We start from the raw sequence: 18131 nt of genomic DNA, 5'->3' as shown, positions 1-18131 counted from the left end.
GCGTAGCTCTTGGCTGTAGGTCTGGCCCAGCACTAGGATGCTCAATGTTAAAATCTGCCGGGGGGGGGGCTCAGAAAATCCCCAAGATGGATGTGTGCAGGGAGCAAGCCCATTAGAGAGCATTTGACCCTGGAAGCAACCGTCCCCAGGCTCTGGATCTCCTTCAGTTTTGCTTGTGGTGACAAGAGTGAGGACAAAAGTGAGTCAAGCTGCATCTTCTTGAAAGGGGAAGTTGGGTGTCTGTGCCTTCCTTGGCCTTATGAGTTAGTGGGAGCCCACGTGGCCCCTAGAGGCTAAGCCGTGGCCAGGTTTACCTTCCATCAGGGGCCAGTAGCCACTTTCCATTGTTGTTGCCACATTTAATTGTGTTTATTTTTTCTTGTTCACACTCCAGGGGATGTGGAGACCTGTAGCCATCCAGGGCAAGTCCAGTTCCATGCTGTTGGCAAGGCCAAGGAAACAGGGAGGACCAGCGAGGAACCAGGGCCTGGCCTGCCTGGGAGGGGCCCTGGGGGAAGGAGGTGGGTGGGGGCCCAGGCAGCAGGAAGCCACAGCACCTCCAGGGCCCACCCCTGCCTAGATGGGTCCTTCCAACCTCTCCTGACAGTTTTTGCTAGACCTGGAAAGTGTAGGAGTGTATATATATCAAAGGGTATGTCTGTGTGGAGGGAGGTCTGTGGGGGGGGTGCATATGGAGGGTGTATATATGTATCTGTGTCCCTTGTCTGACTAGGTGTGCACGTGTTTGTGGGTATTGCTCTGTGCATAGGTCCTCAGGGGTCTGTGTCTGGTGTTTAGTGGGGGAGTGCTGGTATGTGGAGCTGTGTGTGCATATATGTGGAAATCTGTATGGGGGGGGTGTGTGTATCTGTGTGAGTGTGTGGGTGAGTGTAGGTGTGGGTTTGAGTGTTGCTCTGAGTATGTGTATGTAGGTGTGTAGGATCTCTGCGTGGGTGAGTGTGGGTATGCCTGTTGCTGCGGGTGAGTGAGTCTGTGTAGCTGATGCTGTGTGGGTAGGTATGTGTGGCTCTGTGGGAGGTGAGGAAGGATCCACGGGTGTTGCTGTATGTTTGGGTCTGGATGTCTCTGTGGGGGGGGAGGGAGTGTGTCTGTGTGGGGTGGGGAGTGTTAACAACCTACAGAGGAAAAGCAGCCCTTTTTAGCAGGCCTCTTTCAAGTTAAAAACTGCTTTCAAAACCCGGAAATGATGGCCAAGCTGTCGACAGCTTCCTGCAGGGCGGTGGGCAGAGCAGGGCTGAGTGGGAAGGTGGCAGACAGGCCTTCAGACCTGCAGGGACCCCAGACCCACCTTATTCTGGGCACACCTGCCAAGGACAGGCATCCTGTGCCTGACTGCGGGGACATATTTAGAAACAATTCTCTAGTTGGAGAAGGAAGGGGCCCATTTATTTTCATCTGTGCAGAAATAGCTCTTGTCAGATAGGAGTTCTTGTGCCCTCGGGTTAGAGGCAGCTCTGAAATAGAAGGAAAGATATTAAGGATTTTGGGCAGACAAGAAAACTCCTGAGTTCTTTGAAACCGAGTTTAAAATATTTCTCTAAAAATAAGCTTTGTTTTCCTTGTGGATTCCTCTGGCAATCAGGGCCTCGTGTCAGGGTGCTTAGCTGGCCTGGGAAGCCAGGCAGAATTTTTAAAAAAGCAAGTGTTTCCCAGCTGTACCCTTGGAAAGTTCTCTGTTTTCCATTTATTAAACTCCTAGTTTCTGGCTAATTAACATGATTTTCAAATAAAACTCCTTGGCCCAGCAATATTTGATGAAACAGAATTCCCAGTGGCCACCTCTACAGAAGGCTGAGTTCCTGGCTGTGGGGTAGCCTGTGACCCCCACACTGGGCCCAGTGCTGGTCTTATGGGGAGTAGGGAAACCTTTGAAATGCAGGCCCAAGGCCTTGTCTTACCAAATCCCACTGATCCGGTGATGACTGGGGTGAGAGGCTGCTTGCAGGGCAGTCTATGAGCCCTGCACCACTTGAGAAGGGGTGGTGGGTCCTTGCGAAACTACTGTTTCTTTCCCTGTACCCCTGAGCAGAGAAACGCTGCACTTCAGGGGAGAGGAACTTGGCTGAGGTATGTGGCAGGTAATGCTGTGCTCTCTGGTTGTCTACCTGGCCTGGCTACTGTTGGAACTTCAGGTCCCGTCAAGCCAATGTGCCAGGGCTTTATTGAGCACCTACTGGATGCCCAGACTTTCACAGTGACACGTTGGGAAGATGGAAATCAGAAATTCTGCAGGGCAGGAGGCATGTCTTACTGAAGGCTGGACTTGCTGGCAGGTTCTCCTCACTGCCCTGGGATTCAGTCCAGACATTAAAGGGGGGCGGGGGGGGGCAGTGCTGGGGATGCTGGGACTGCTGATGGGACCTTTCATGCATCCCACTTATAGTTCTTGATCATCTAGTAAATGCCTGCACAGGGGTAACAGGTGAACTGACAGATGTCATCTATGCTTTCATGGAGTGTACATAATGTTTTCAAGGTACACTCATGATGTAGCTTGAATCAGCCTTCATTTCATCACATGGAAGGATAATGTTCCATTGTATGGATAGACCACATTTTGTTTATTCATTCTTCAGTTGATGGATATTTGAGTTCTTTTCACCTTTTGTCTATTGTTGAACAATGCTGCTATGAACTCCCATGTACAAGTGTTTGTATGAACATGTTCTCAGTTCTTTTGGGTATATACCTAGAAGTAAAATTGCCTGATCACAGTATAACTCTCCTGTTTAACTTTGTGACGACTGACTGCCATACTATTTTCCAAAGCAATACATTGGTTTTTGTACATATTTTATTAATGTCTATTTCCCCTACTCAGACTGAGGTATGCTCTGTGATGTCCCAATAAAAGAACATATATGGGGGGGGGGGGGGGAGAAGCACATGTACAATTGTTCACAATAGCCAAAAAGTGGAAACAACACAAATGTCCATCACAGATGAATAAACAAAATGTGGTCTATCCATACAATGGAATACTACTTAGTCATAGAAAAAAATGAAGTACTGATTTACAGTACAACATGGATGAGCCTTAAAAACATTATGTGACATGAAAGACGCCAGACACAAAAGACCACATATTATACGATTCTACTTACATGAACTGTCCAGAATAGGCAGTCAAATCCGTGGAGGCAAAAAGTAGATTAGTGGTTGCCAGAGCTACAGGATGAATGGGAATGACTGCTGATAGGTCCAGTGTTTCTTTTTGGGATTGATGAAAATTTTCTGGAATTAGATAGTGGTGATGGTTGTACAACCTTGTGAATATACCAGCATTTGTACATTTGTGTACTTTAATCTGGTGAATTGTATTGTATGCGAATTGTATCTTAATTTTTTTTTTTTTTTAAGTGTGCTCACAAGTTGAAATCTGGGATATGCAAGGGAAGTATGGGAGAGCCTTCAGAGAAACTCACCTCACTTAGGGTCCGGGAAGCTTCTAAAGAAGTAAGAAGGGCAAAGGTAAGTAACAATAAGGCAAAGAGCCAATGAAAGAGTTTTCCAAGTAAAAGGAGCAGCTCGGTGCTCCTTTCAGCAGCACATATACTAAAATTGGAACAATACAGAGAAGATTAGCATGGCCCCTGCGCAAGGGTGACATGCAAGTTTTTGAAGCATTCCATGTTTTTAGAAGGTTACTAGAATTGTGGTGATCACTTTGTAAGGTATATAGATGTTGAATCACTATGTTGTACACCTGAAACTATACAATTTTTTAATTAAAAGGAAAAAGGCAGCTAGTGCAAAGACCCTGTGGTTAGAGGGAACATGGTTCCAGAGAGGAAAAGAAAGCCGGGTACAGTGCCTGGGGTAGAGAACGGAGTAAAGTGGCACAGGGTGGGGCTGGGGTAGTGAGCTCAGCCCTCAAGGGCAGGCAACAAAGCAGGATGAGAGAGAAGGAATGACAGACGGGGCTGTTTTCGAGAGGGTGGTCTGGGTGTCCCCTGAAAAGGTGACACTTAGCAATAAATTGAAGGAAACAGGCCATGTAGAAGAGCATGGTAGATGGAACAGCAGGTGCAAAGGCCCTGAGTCGGAGAGCAGGCCCAGCATGCTGAAGGGAAGCAAGTGTGGCTGGAGCAGGATGAGGGAAGGGGTGTCAAGGTCAGAAATAAAAGGGGCTGGTGGATGGGTTGGGAGGGTCCTACAGACAATGTAGGACCTTGTAGGCCTTGCTAAGATGTTTAGATTTTATTCTGAGTGAGGATTTTGAGTGAAGGACGACTTGAACTAATTGCCTGCCCTCTGCCCCCCACCAATTCCTCTATTAAAGCATCATATTTTTGCTTCAGTGATTTCTACCCTGTTTTCTTATATTATCCTTTGAAATTTTCTCTTGTTTTGGTTAAATGTTTTCAATTAACTTTTTCAATGAGAAAAATTGCCGTCAGAGACCCCCTAAAAACATAAATACCCCCTAGAGGGGGACTCATTGGGACCTTTCACCCCAGAGCCCAGTAGGTCATCACCAGTGGAAAGAACTGGGACTCTGGAGTCAGAGGTGGGGAATGGGTCCCAGTTGCTGTCAATACCTACTGTGTGACCTTGAACATACTTCACTGCCTCTTTGAGCTTCAGTTTCTTCCTTTGAAAAGATTGATTATTATTGTCCTTGTTTTCGTTGTAAAGACTAAATGAGATAATATTGGCAAAATGCTTTGCCCAGTGCTTGGAGGTGGTAAGTATTCAACCAGAATTAGCTGGCTGTTATTATCACTATGCTATTATCACTATTATAATAATAATGATATTATTATCATTATGTTATTATCATCTTCACTTCCCCTCTTCCCACAGCCCATGCCCACAGGTCTCCTGGTTGGAATGCCTTAAAGATGCTAATAGCGACTGTTTATGGAGGGCCTATTATGTACTAAAGCTTTATATATATGTTAATAACAGCCTTTGTGGCTACCCAACACCGAGCAACGACTGTCACTGACCCCATTTCAAAGATGAGGAGCTGAGCTCAGAGAAGTCCTATGTCTGAGGCCAAGCAGCTGGGAAAAGGCTGAAGTGGAATTCAAAGGAATTGAAGCTGTTGCTCCTTCAAATCACCGCAGGCTGCCTCTGAGTCCTCTCTACCCGCCTTCCTCCCACACTGTCTATAAACCCGGATTTCCACATCTGTGCTTTAAAACTCAATTAGTCCAAGTCATCCTCCACTCAAAATCCTCACTCAGAATAAAATCTAAAAATCTTAGCAAGGGAGCAGCCGGTTAGCTCAGTTGGTTAGAGCGAGGTGCTCTTAACAACAAGGTTGCCGGTTTGATCCCCACATGGCCACTGTGAGCTGCACCCTCCGCAATTAGATTGAAAAAAATTACTTGACTTGGAGGTGATGGGTCCTGGAAGAACACCCTTAAATAAATTTAAAAAGTTTCATAAAAATAAAAATCTTAGCAAGGCCTACAAGGTCCTGCAATATCTGTTCTTCAGCATGCTGGGCCTGCTCTCCGACTCAGGGCCTTTGCACCTGCTATTCCATCTGCCGTGCTCTACATGGCCTGTTCCCTTCAATTTATTGCTAAGTGTCACCTTTTCAGGGGACACCCAGGCCACCCTCTCGGAAACAGCCCCGTCTGTCATTCCTTCTCTCTCATCCTGCTTCATTTTCCCTAGCATTTGCCATCCTCTGACATATTTTACATGCCTTTGTTTAATGTGTATATTGTCCTTCCTTAGACTCTAAGCTTCACACCTAATCAATAGGTTCCCTATCTGAGGGGAGTCAAGAAAGTTCCCTACTCTGTCCCCACTAAACTCCCCCAATTACATGGGCCTTCAGATGAGAGTGGCAACTGCTTTCTTTTGGACATTCTACAGAGAGCGGCACTGTCCAATATGGTGAGCACTAGCTACACGTGACTGTTTACATTTAATTTAAATTAAACAAAATTTAAAACTCACTTCCTCAGTCGTACTAACCGCATTTCAAGTGCTCAGTACCCACGTGAAGCTAGGGGACAGTGTGCTGAACAGCACAGACCATTTCCATCATCACAGGAAGTTCTGTTGGACTGCATTGTTGTTCCTGAGTGTTCTATTACAATGCGAGCAACTGGGAAAAAGGAAGCCTCTCATCTGACCGTCCAAGGGTTGTCCTTTGCCAAAGCGAGTCCTAGGGCACAACCATGATGCCCTTGATGACTCCCCTTCCCTCACAAGCCAAGAAGGTCCACTATACTCCAAAACTAACACTCTGTCTGGTAGACTGTAAGTGCCAGTGGAGGAGAAATGAAGTGACTGCCCACCGTGTAGTGGCACCTCCCAGCCCTGCCCAGGAGCCTGGGACCCACCTCCACACACCTAGATATAGACTCGCACACCAAGCCTTCCTGTTGACCCTCTCTCCACAGCTGCAGAACCATATCCATCCAGTGGCACACGCCCGAACACGACATCCTCCCGAAGTCTTTCTCTAGCTTCCCTCTACCCTTTCCCTCTACCGTGTTTCCCCGAAAATAAGACCGGGTCTTATATTAATTTTGGCTCCAAAAGACACATTAGGGCATATTTTCAGGGGATGTCTTATTTTTTCATGTACAACAATCTACATTTATTCAAATACAGTCATGTCATCTTCTCTGGAACATCGTCACAACATACTAAATGCATCCATCTGGCTGATGATCTTAACTGGGGCCTATTTTCGGGGTATGTCTTATTTTCGGGGAAACATGGTAGGCTTCCAGAACCTAATGACTCTGCTTTCTAACCATGCCTAAACACTGCCCCTTTGCTCTGTCTTTACCACCACAGTAACTAAGGCTCCCCCTCTTACGCGGACAAGGGGAGAACCAGGAGCCCCAGCTGCTCCTCCTTCCAGCCACCATTCCCCGGAGTCAGCTTCTCAAACACTTAAGCAATCATGCCTCTCCTGCCTGAATGCCCTGAAGGGTTCCTTCACCCACCCCCAGTTCAAATCCAAGCTTCCAAACATGCTCTTTAAAGCTCTGCCTCGATGCTCACCACTCCTCAACTGCCCCGGAGTATTCCCTACACCCCGCCCCCTGCTTCCTCAGCCTCAGCTGAATCTCAACCTCACATCTAGCCTCTCCCCCCAGCCAGCCCCAGCTCCCAGGGCGTCTGTGCAGGCCTTTGTAGGAGCAAGAACACATTGTCCTACACCTGTGTCTTTCTAGCCTAGAAGTTCCTTCAAAGCAAAAGCCCTCAGGTTCCTCCTTGCACACCCCAACCTACCTCCTAGAAGGGTCTCAGTAACTGTTGGTGCAACAAAACCAGACCCCGTATGAGAGCGATCATGTTCTCTCTCATTTGACAGATGAGGAAAATGAAACTCAGAGAAATGAAAACACTTGCCCAAGGTCTTCCAGCTCATGAATGGTGGGACCAGAAAGCCACCCCACACCATGTGAGGGCAGAGTGCCCGGACTTTCAGAAGGGGGAGAAATGTACTGTTCCTTGGTAGATGGGGCCTCTCGTGGAGTTCATCCTCTTATTCCAAACTTGCGCAGGCCTGTGCTGAATATCCTAACTGTAGTCACTGAATTCCAATATGTACAAATGGAAACGTCTCTCCTACCCTTCCTCCTCAGGCCCACTCAGCAAAGCTGACCACTTGGTAACCACTTTGTGTAAGGAGTTCCAGAGATGTGATTGTGCAGCTCTACTTATAAATGTTACACATACACATTTGTGTATGGTTTCAGTTCAATGAATAAGGTCATGCTGTACCTCCTGTCCACTGGCCCACTCCCCTCACTCAGCATGCCAGCACCTTCTTTTAATGGCGGCATGGTGTTCCATTTATGAGGGCCCTAGTGATGGCCACCTAGGCTCTGCACTACTTAATTTTTACGCACATCCTTATACACGGATCCTTGGGTGAGTGTATCCATCAGATGAATGCCTACAGGCAGCATTGCTGAGTTGCAGGGTAGCTCCCATGTTTCTGTGGAGGTAACACAAATTTAAAACCTTGAAACCTGCCATCCTGGTAACCTTCCAAAAATGTTGCACTAAATACCCACTCCCACCTCCCCCTGTGCCTCAGATGCCATTTCTACCCCTGTTTGTTCCCTGTATGTCTGTTCTGTGTTTCTAGAGTCCACATAATGGGGGCTGTCCTCTAGGGTCTGGTCTTTCTGCATCTCCCTGTCCTGTTCTCCAGTCTTCCTGTGACAAAGCCTCATCTCCCCCGACCTCTGGGCTCTTGGAGGGCAGCCCATGATTGTCCACCACCTGGGCTGTCGCCAAAGACAGGCTGCCCGCGGGGACCCCGGGGCAGTCCTGGGTCAGTCCCACCAGGCTCGGGGCTCCTCTGGCTTGAGGGCAAGGAAGTAGGAAGATTCTCCCACTAAAATTGTGACTGTTGGTGGGGGCCGCAGAAATCCTCCTGAGACCATAGTGCTTCCCCAATGAGGGTGTGAGACTGTGTACCATAGGTACGTCTCTATGAGAGCCTGTCAGTGAGTGTGTATGTGTGCAGGAGTATGTGTCTGAGCGGGTGCCAGTGTGTTTTAGGGGGCGGTTGTGTCAGGCGTTATGTAATGGAGACACTCCCTGGGGCCAAGAAACCACAGTGGTGTAACCGCCAGCCGGCGGGGCCACCAGAAGGAAAGGAAGGAAAATGTAAACACATTCTGGGCCTTTCCCTGGCCCACCACAAGCAGGCTCTGAACAGCACAGCTCTTCCAATCCTTCCTTCTCACCACCTTAAGCCCTGTGGGCTGGCCTGGGAGGGAGTGATAATGAAGGCCAAGGAGGCTGAGGCCAGGGGTTATAAGAACTCTACAGGGAGTGAATGTCCATAGCCAAGGCACAGGACCGGACCAGGAGGAGAGCCTAGCAAGATCGACTTGGGCTTCTCCTGTGTCTGCCATAGGCTGTTCATCCCCCACAAACGAGGCATGCAGCCCTCCTTACCCCCAGAGCTGTCCTCTTTTTAATGCCTGAGGGTTCCCTTTATCCCAGAATCCTCTCCTTAGCATTGGAGCCCATCAGCCTGCAGTGAGCCAGTGTGGACTAGCTGCTCACCGGCTCCCATTCTTGGGTGGCCTCGGGGTGCAAAGGTGCACCCCCCCCTGCCCACACCTCATCCCCAGCCCAGATGCCTGCCCTCTAGCCAGCTCCCCGCTGCTCAGCCCTTCAGCACCCCACCTGTGGCTGTCCCTTCCAAGAAGCCTCCACTGCCTGCTCCAGACCAGAGTCTTCTTTCTCTGCTCTAAACTCCTAAGGCCCCTCTGGACACAGCCAGACATCTGGCCATGTACAATCATCCCCTGTTTTCCAGTTGTTCATTTTAGTAATAATGGCCACAATTTATGCAGTATATTCTCTGCCAAACCAGGTCCCTTGAGGTGCCCTCATTATCACATCATCTTCACACAAAAGCTGAAAGGTTTTTAGCTATTATATATCGTGAATTCACGATGGATACACAGCTACACCTAGAAGATTCTGGTGGCAGAGCCTATGTGCATAACCTCCGGGTGGCTAAGCCCATCTTCCAGGCTCTTGGAGGGCAGGAGCTATTCCACCTCCCACCTCCCCTGACATACAGCCAGCTGGGCACCCACTAGATGCTCAAATAAAGGCTGTGGCTTACTCAGTGGCTGGCATATAGTTGGTGCCCTTTTACTGCTAGTTGACTGGATAACGGGTTTAACAGAATCGAACGGAATCTTTTACTGAGAACAACAGAGTGCTATATTAAGAGCAGGGATTTTGGAGTCACACACTGTATGATTGTAGGCAACTCATGAATCCCTCTGAGCCTTAGTTTGCTCATCTTTACAATGGGAATGGCCATCGTGTCTTCATCACAGGATTACTGAGAGGATTACACACAGCACCATGTGTGACAGGCTGGCTCAGTGCCTGGCATGCATTTGGTGGTCACTACATGTCTGCTGCTGCTGCTGTTCCCCCTTTCAGTGGTATTGCTGGGCAAGCCTCTTTCCCTGTTTTACAGGTGAGAAAACCCAACCCCAGAGAAACATCTTTCCTGAGATTTTGCAGGGTCTGGACTACAACTGCAAATGACCGATTCCTAGCTCAGACCCTTACCACGACAGGTCAGTGTTTTGCATTCAGAGCTGTGTGGGTAGAGGTGGTGAGATCAGTTGAAGGAAGATATCCTTCTAGACTTTAAAAAACTTTCTAATCAGCTAGAGGATAGTGCTTCTAAGGAAGATGGGCACCAGCATCTTCCCACCCAGTGAAGGGAGGGGTTAATCAGGAAAGACTTCCTGGAGGAGGTGGGTATCAGTGCAACCCTGACCTTAAAGGAGGAAGACACCATGGCACAAGCCACAGTTACTTGGAGGTAGGTTTGCCTGAGCCTCCATGCACCCCATTTGTGCTAAGTTTCCCTCTGGTGGCAGAGATGAGGCCACAGGCCTACCTGTCATAGGGTGAGGGGCCAGTGGGATGGGTCCTTCCTCTCATCCTCATTTACTGGAGCTTTAGACCCTTTCAGAAATGTTAACCCTACCACCTCAGAGTGACCTTCCCACTAAAATGTCAGCTCCAGGAATTTTTTCATTTTGGTCTTTTTTACTGTGTCCCTAGTGCTTAGAACAGAGCTTGGCACATAGTAGGTGCTTAACAAATACTTGAAGGAATGATTGCATTCTCTCTACCCTTCTAACAATTGCACACTCATGCTAGATGTCTTTACTCCTGTCCTGTTATGTCCCTGCCAGCAGTGTCCTCCCAATGCCATTGGCTGGCTGTATCATGCCACCTCTTGCAGAAAGGCATCCAGGATTACATTTGCCCATGGCACAGCCTCCCCTCTCTGACCTCATCACAGTACAGAAGATGCCCTCTCAAGTTGTTCTTCCCTTCTCTTAGCTCAGGTTGATTTCAGAGGAGGAAGGTTGGTGGGCAGGCCAGCTGCCTGGGGCCATGTAGGGAGCAAGTGTGAATAGTCCAAGGCTTGGGAAGTGTGGGCTCCTACTGGTTTGCCCAAATGCAGGAGATAAGGCCTATACTTTCCTCTTTTGACCATCAGGGCCTTTGGCTCCAAGTTCAACCAGCCCAGGCCTGTGGCAAGGAAGCACATGGTTGAAGCAGGAGGTAGCTTATAAGCTGGGTGGGCTGCTCAGCCCCCAGAAAGCCAGGGACCGTGCAGCCAAGGTTCACCTTGGGGGCTGCCAGTGGGCTGGGAGGTTTAGGGTCCCCTTGATCTTGGAGTCCTTCCCTGAGAGTCCTTTGCAGATGTTGTCACCAAGCAGCCTGTGTGTCCTTATGAGTATACAGGAGGGAAGCAGAGAGAGAGAGAGAAAAAAGTCTCCTTACCAAGGTAGCAACGCAAACCAGGGAGACAGGTGAGTAAAACCCAGAAAGCTAGAAAGCAAAGATGACTCAGGAGACAGCGATAATCCTGGCTGAAGTCAAAGACAGGGCAGGGCAGCAGGAAGGAAGGGGGAGGCCAGGGGAGAACAAGAGGTGGCCTTTGGCTGGCTCTGTTGTCACCTGCTTCCCCCACCCCCATCCACCAGAGGAAGCATCTTGCCTGCTCACCTGGCCTGTGAGGACCCAGGATCACATCATTGTCTGCCCTCTGTCCCCCTGCGATGCTGGGCCCGTGCGGTCACCCACCCTGGGATGGGGGAGAGGAGGATGGTCCATGAACTAGAACGGCTGGCCTCCCCCAGCAGTAAAACTGTCTGTTGTACAAGGATTAAATGACATAAGATACACCACACCTAGTACACAATGACGCGACATAAAGTCAGGGTCTCCCTCTCTCCCCTCCTCAGACACCATCCCTGCAATCCTTCCTGGTGAAGTCTGAGTCCACGGGGAGCTAGCCTGCCCCAGACCCCATGCAGAAGGAGGGATGCAGAGGGGCTTGAGACCGAGCTCACGCTCCTTGTCCAGTCTGGAAGGTCCCTGGGCCCTCCTTTGCCCCTATTCGCCTTCTTCTCTGACCAGCATCCTCCAGCCCTCCAGTCCCTGGACTAGCCATGACTTCCCACAGCAGTTGCTGCTCACCTGGTATTCCAGAGCACAGATCCGGAACCAGGCTGACTGGTTCCATCCCAATTTTCCCACTTACCAACGATGTGACCGTGGGTAAATTCTTCAGTCTCTCTGTGCCTCTGTTTCCTCATCTGTTATTCCTCTGTTCCTTGGAGGTCCAAGAAGTTTGGTTTCATCAAATGGCCTCCAAGTTCTAGGAGGGCCCATTTATTAGACCACACTGTCTTTTAAAAATTCCTACCTCCACTTTAAGAGAGCATTACCCCATGTTCCAGAGGCAGAAACTGAGGTTCAGAGAAAGGTCATGCCTTGCCTAAGGCCACCAAGCACCCCTGCTTCCAGGTCCTGTCCTTACCTACATTGAGTTCATTGCAACTCTGATTTCTGGGCTTTGAGGAGAGCCAAAGAGTTTCCAGCCCTGGGGAGACCAGGGTGATTGGGAAAGAAGTGGGAAGCATTTAAAATGTTCTAACAAGAAACTGGGCACCATGTAGAGGCCAGTTTGCAAGGGACCAGCCCCACCACAGCACATCTGTGAAATGGCAGATTCCACATGGCCCAAGGATGGGCTGGGTCTTCGTGTGCTGATCAGAGGGCCTTCTAGGTTGGAAGGTTAAGTTGCAAGAACAAGGGAAGATCTGTGTGTTACAGCACAGCCTCTTCTCCTATGCAGTTTCTTTAACAGTTACACACTTTTCTGTCAGGCTACACAAGAAACTGTTAACTGGTTACCTTCAGACAGAGGCTGTGAAAGGATAAAGTGGGAGAGAGTTTTACTTTTATTTTAAACTTTTCTCTTTTGTTTGACTTCCCTACCATGTGCATGTGTCATTTTTTCAATGGCAGCAGATGTTATCTGAGCATTTCGGATTATGAACCATTCTGCTCTTCTTCTGCAGTGTCAAAAAAGAAATGTAATGAATGTTGGTGGGAGAGGGGATATGGCTTTGTTGGGTCTTGCTGTTGAGGGCAGGGCCTGGCTGGAAGCAAGAGGCTAGAGTCCCATGGACCCCAGAAAGGAGATGCAAAGGGGTGGTCCTGATTTGCCGATTCTTCCACCCCCGACCCCCAACTGATTCAGGAGGTATTTGCGGGGCCCCAGCTAGCCCTCAAATTTTAGAGCTCTGTTTCCCATTTATGCTAAACCTCCCAGAGCACAGGCTCCTTTCCTATGGGGACAAGAGCCAGGACCTCTGTCTGTTTGCCTGAGTTTTGCCTGCAGTTTGCATGTCACACCACTACCTGCCCTGCTTTCTGAGCCACTGGTTCCAGTGTTCCCTGGGAAGCTAGGGGAGCATGCTCTGTGGCCAGCTGTTCTCTGCCACGTCCTGCCCTCTTGTCCTTTCACCTCTTACATCCCTGTGGCACATGCATGGACAGGAATGAAGCCTCTCTGGCCAGTCTTGGAGGGCCTGGGCACCTGATGGAAGGTGCAGGGCTGGGGTGGTGATGCCCTGACTCTCTCCTCAGTCCTGAACTATGGGGCTCCCTAGTGTGCAGTTACTGCTAGGGCCACCTCCAGGTGAGGCAGCCTGTGGTCCTGGCTTCACTCACCACTGACCACCATGCCAAGCCATGATCCATAGCCTTGTGGGCAGAGACACCCCCACAACCCCCTCAAGTGGGATGAGTGCTGTGAGCTCCATTTCACAGGCTGAGAAATGGAGGTCCAGGTTGGTAAGTGACTTGCCAAGGCCAACGGTGAGCCAGTGACAGAACAGAGCCTACGATTCAGGCATTTCTCCATCCTGGCTGCTCGAAGCTCAAGGGTGAGCTGATAAGAAATGAAGTTAATCTAAGCTCAGAATTATTTGAAGAAAAACCTGCCTTAAAAATGACCCAGCTCAGCATCCTATGTCATTATGGAACTGTGAATTAAAACAACACTGCACACCTATTAGAATGGCAAAAATCCAAAATACTGACAACACCAAATGCTGGAGAGGATGTAGAGAAACAGTAACTCTCATTCATTGCTGGTGGGAATGCAAATGGTACAGCCACTTTGGAAGGCAGTTTGGCAGTTTTTTACAAAACTAAACATACTATTTATGATGTAGACATCGTGCTCCTTGGTATTTACCCAAATGAGTTAAAACATATCCACACAAAAACCTGCACACAGATGTTTATAGCAGCTTTATTCATAATTGCCACAACTTGGAAGCAACCAAGATGTCCTTCAGTAGGTGAATGGCTAAATAAACTGTGGTACATTCAGACAATGAAATATTTAGCGCTAAAAGGAATGAGGTATCAAGCCATGAAAACACATGGAGGCACCTTAAGCGTATATTGCTAAGTGAAAGGAGCCAATCTGAAAAGCCTACATACTGTATAATTCCAACTCTATGACATTCTGGAAAAGGTAAAACTGGAGACAGTAAAAAAAGAGTGGGTGCCAGAGGTTAAGGAGGAGAGATGGATGAATATGCAGAGCATAGAGGATTTGAGGGGTAGTGCAACTACTCTGAAGGATACTATACTGGTGGACATGTCATTATACATTTGTTCAAACCCACAGAATGTACAACACCAACAGTGAATTCTAATGGACTTTGGGTGATGACGATGTGTCAGTGTAGCTTCATCACTTGTAACAAATACACACTCTGCTGAGGGATGTTGGTAATGGCGGAGGCTGTTTGTGGTGGGAAACAGGGGGTATAATGGGAAATATCAGTACTTTAATTTTGCTGTGAACCTAAAACTGCTCTGAAAAATTAAGTCTATGACAAAACAAAGTGGTCCAGGAGTGAGGGTTCTAAAGACCCTCTCTACATACGGTGTCTCCCATAAGAGGACATTGTTTCCCTGGGGCCCTCCCGGCTTCCTGCCAGCCAGGAGGTGGGGTGGGGACGCTCAGGGCCTGCGGTGGGCTCTCAGTGTCTGGGCTGCAGGGTGAGCAGGCCGTCGTTGTCCCTCCCATCTCCCCACATGTTTCCTGGAGGAGCCTCAGAGATCCCCAGGCCGTTGGCCCCCCTCTCCCTGGCTTCCTGTTTGGGTTCCAAAGAGTCGTTTGGCAGTTTCTGCAGCTGGAGGGAGGACTCTTGCCTTGCCGTGGAGCAAGTAGGGAGTTGGCAGGGGCTGGGCTCCAGTCAGTTGGAGCCTCAGCTTGTGGTCATCTGGATGCTCAAAGTCTGACCTTGAGGCCCTTGAGACGTCTGTTAGTTCAGCCCCCTTCCTCAGTACTGGGCCATGCAGCTGAGGTCTCAGACATCACTTACGCCCAACGCAGCCCATGCAAGCAGATCTTCTTACTGGTCTATGTGATTTGAGCAGGTCATTTTATCCAGTTGAGCCCCAGCTTCATCACCTGTGAATACCTACCCTGTAGGTACATGGGTTTACAAGCAGCGTTTATTCTCATGGCACATGGAACACATACTTCACACATGCTGGAAGGAAAGAAACCCCATCTCGTCCCCCCTGCCACCTGCCCCTCACTTTCTGCTCCAGCCTGGCTGCGCTGCCACACTCGTGAGCTTGACTCCAGCTGTTGACCTGCCAGGGGTCATGGAGAACAGATGACACAGCCCTGCTCTCAGGAAGCCCCAAGCTGATCAGGCTAGGGACAGACACAGCAAGTACTTTCTGAGGGAGCAGCATTGGGAAATACCCGGGGCACACTTAAAGCAACCCTGAGGTCCAGAGAAGGCTTCCTGGGGAAAGACACTCTTAAGTCAGGTATTCAAGGATGAGTGGAGTTAGCCAGGCGATAAAAGAAAAGATGTTCCATTATCAGAGGTCCAGAGGCAGGCAGGTATCTGATGTGGGCAGGGCTGTGACGGTGCTGGGAGGAAAAGCCAGAGGCCAATTAGGACAGTATGGTCCACATATCCCACCTCCTCTCCTCTAGTCCCGGGGCCTAGAGTTGGCCCAAAGACTCCATTGCCCTTGGGTCCCAGTGGTATCACAGCCCAGCCCATATATGGCCTCGCTGTCCCACCACTGCATACATGACAGTCAGGCTCAGCCAGGTGAGCCAGGCTCAGGCCACTGCCCCACCTTGTGGCTCCAGCGTAGGGGCTCCAGGCCCTGACTCAGAAGGCCCTGGGGAGGCCAGACCACACACCCTCAGGGCCAGGAAGGCAGGGGACAGGGAAAACAGCCCTCATCCAGGCCACAGGGAAGGAGACAGCAGGGGCTGCAGCTGCAGGGGCATATCTACCCCATGCAGTGAGGGTATTTGCAAACAGGAAAGGCACTGCCTCAGTCCCCTCAGTGGGATGTGTACGTAGAAAGGCTTCTCTTGGAGATGCTTTTGGAGCGAGAGCTCTGCAGGGTGGGGGTTGGGGGCACAAGGGGTACCCAGCTTCTGCTGTTTCAACCCCAAACGCAGCCTACATCACCTCCTCTCACCGCTCCCAGCAAAGCTCTGAGGGAGGAGGACAGTGGCATTCAAAATGTGGGCCTGCCCCTCCCCCCTTTCAACTTGGTGCTGTGCCCCTGACTCTACTCCCTCTTGCACTTTGGCAGCCGGAACCTGAGACCCACCTGAGGTGTTTGGAAACTTCACTCGGGCCTCAGTGCCCCCTGGGACCCACAAATCCGTTATTTCTCTGTGTTCTTTGGGAAAATGGAGAGCCTCTAAAGCAGTCCATGCAAATATATGCAAAGGAGATGCAAATACAAAATGTGAGAGTCCTGCATCTAAAACCAGTCTGGGCATTGAGTGTTGCTTCCCTCCTTCCTGTTCTGCTGGATTCATCTCAATTTGTGAGTGTATCAGTGACTGTGTGTGTATGTGAGAAAGTCAGAAACAGAAATGCAGAGCAAAAGGACAGGGTAGAGGGCCCAGCTGGGGCCATGGGGTGCTTATTTGGGGCTCTGAGCTTGAGTGAAAGGGCACGGTCTGAGCTGCACCCCCCTTCCCACAGGAAGGCCTGAATCCAAGTATGTGTGTACTGGGGGTGGGAGATGGAAATGTTGTTTATGGCTAAGAATTACATGTTTCCTGGGCTTCCAGATGTCCTCTGGGAAACCTCAGGGGCGCTGTCAAGGAAGGGGGCAGGCAGACTCTGGGCAGGGGTGCCAGGCAAAGGGGAGTACGATGAGGCTGTCAGGATGAGCCGGGGTGGGGTTTCTGCTCGAGTCTGAGACAGGGGCTGTAACCTCCATGGAAACCTTTTAAGTGTTGGCCTAGAAGCCCCCATTGTTGCTACCCAGAGGCCATTCTGCATTCAGGGCCATCACTGCCCTCAGGAACTCATGTGGGAGCCACCCTGCCAGCAAGGCACTTGACCTCCTGGGGCCTCGGTTTCCTCATCTGTAAACACAGGCAGTGGTGTGAGGAAAGCACTGTGCCGTGCTGATTCTAAGCAGGCCAGGTCTGATAATGTGATTTACAACTTGCAGAAAGAAGGAAGGCGGTGGGTCCTTCGAGAAGCATCTGCAAGAAGCTTAACAAAACATCTTAAAGTGATGAGCCCTGTTATAGGGGGGACTTGGAAATCCCTGTCCAGAGCGCCCGAATCTCCATGTCACATGTCTCCTTGGGGTCACATCCTCTGTACTTAAGAGACAAGGAGCACCTTTGTTTGGAAGAGTCCCAAGTGGGAGTGGGAGGATGGGGGGTGCTACAGGAGGAAGAGTATAAGTATCAATATAGGTGAGAGAAAGTTAAAAGGAAAAAGGAAAGACAGTCGGTAATGAGTTTGGAGAAGAACTGAGTTGGGGGTTGAGGCAGCTATGGGAAGAAACATATCAGGTTCTTTAACATTTTGTGTGGCTTTCAGGTCAGGCAGGCCAGCCTCTGCAACCTTCTGGCTATTTGAACCTGGCCAAGTTCTTTCACCTCACCCAGCCTCAGTTTCCCCATCTGTAGAATGGGGATGATAATGGTTGTCACCAGGCTTGCAGTGCACATGCAATTCTTCATGATGCGTAGGCAGGGAGGTGCAAGCCCTTGGGGGTCCTTGGCAGGCGAACCTGGGGCTTCCCCGTGAGCAGAAACTGAGAACTCGTCAGTAGAGTTGTTTCTTGGATAAAGAATTTAATTTTTCTAGAAAAAGACTGAATGAGGAACCTGTGACATACTGTCTGTGGTTCCTGCAGTGGGGAGGCTGACCGCTGGCTTGCTCGCTGGAGGGCAGGCCCTGGGCTTGGGTGTGATAGAGCTATCCCCACCCCCAGCCTTTGGAGGG

The 18131-nt window shown here is 49.7% G+C and overlaps 1 long non-coding RNA gene and 1 other non-coding gene across 10 annotated transcripts in view; both read left to right on the top strand.

Moving 5' to 3' along the window:
* Nucleotides 1-18131, top strand: part of LOC109456339 (uncharacterized) — a 54288-nt gene that overhangs the window by 1682 nt on the left and 34475 nt on the right. For 6 of the 9 annotated variants that reach the window (XR_012496320.1, XR_012496323.1, XR_012496324.1 and 3 more), the window contains exons 2-4: nucleotides 395-652; nucleotides 3382-3492; nucleotides 9968-10070. This is a non-coding gene — a long non-coding RNA (uncharacterized LOC109456339). Of the gene's footprint in view, nucleotides 1-394; nucleotides 653-3381; nucleotides 3493-9967; nucleotides 10071-16631; nucleotides 16705-18131 lie in introns of those variants that run through there. The other 3 variants (XR_012496319.1, XR_012496321.1, XR_012496322.1) reach the window with 3 other exon arrangements.
* Nucleotides 3553-3659, top strand: LOC141572031 (U6 spliceosomal RNA). The gene has a single exon (XR_012497042.1). It is a non-coding gene; the product is annotated as a U6 spliceosomal RNA (small nuclear RNA).

The sequence above is a fragment of the Rhinolophus sinicus genome, linkage group LG05 (genome assembly GCF_036562045.2).
Source record: "Rhinolophus sinicus isolate RSC01 linkage group LG05, ASM3656204v1, whole genome shotgun sequence".
Lineage (NCBI taxonomy): Eukaryota > Metazoa > Chordata > Mammalia > Chiroptera > Rhinolophidae > Rhinolophus > Rhinolophus sinicus.
The sequence above is the reverse complement of the archived record's forward strand: the minus strand, read 5'-3'. Positions and strand labels throughout refer to the sequence as shown.